Here is a 396-nt window from a genome sequence, read left to right as displayed (position 1 = left end):
CAAACACAGGGAAGCAGCAAAAATGGGGAGACAAAGAAACACGACACAAATGAAAGAAATGGAAGCAAGAAAACTACTAGATACCATGGTAATGAGGTTACTCAAGGATCTTCATGAGAGCTTCAAGGGACTTAGTGAGAATTTCAAGGATCTTTGTGAGAATGTCAAGGACATGAAAAAGGACCAGTCAGAAATTAAGCATAATTAACTGAAATAAAGAATAATTTACAGGGATTCAACAGCAGAGTAGAGGATTCTGAGAATCAAATCAATGATTTGGAATATAAGGAAGCAAAAACCACCCAATCAGGAGAGCAAAAAGAATTCAAAAATATGAAAATAGTGTAAGGAGGCTCTGGGACAACTTCAAGCATACCAACATTCACGATATGGAGC

Source organism: Myotis davidii, unplaced genomic scaffold (genome assembly GCF_000327345.1).
Source record: "Myotis davidii unplaced genomic scaffold, ASM32734v1 scaffold14, whole genome shotgun sequence".
NCBI lineage: Eukaryota > Metazoa > Chordata > Mammalia > Chiroptera > Vespertilionidae > Myotis > Myotis davidii.
Note: the sequence above shows the minus strand (reverse complement) of the source record.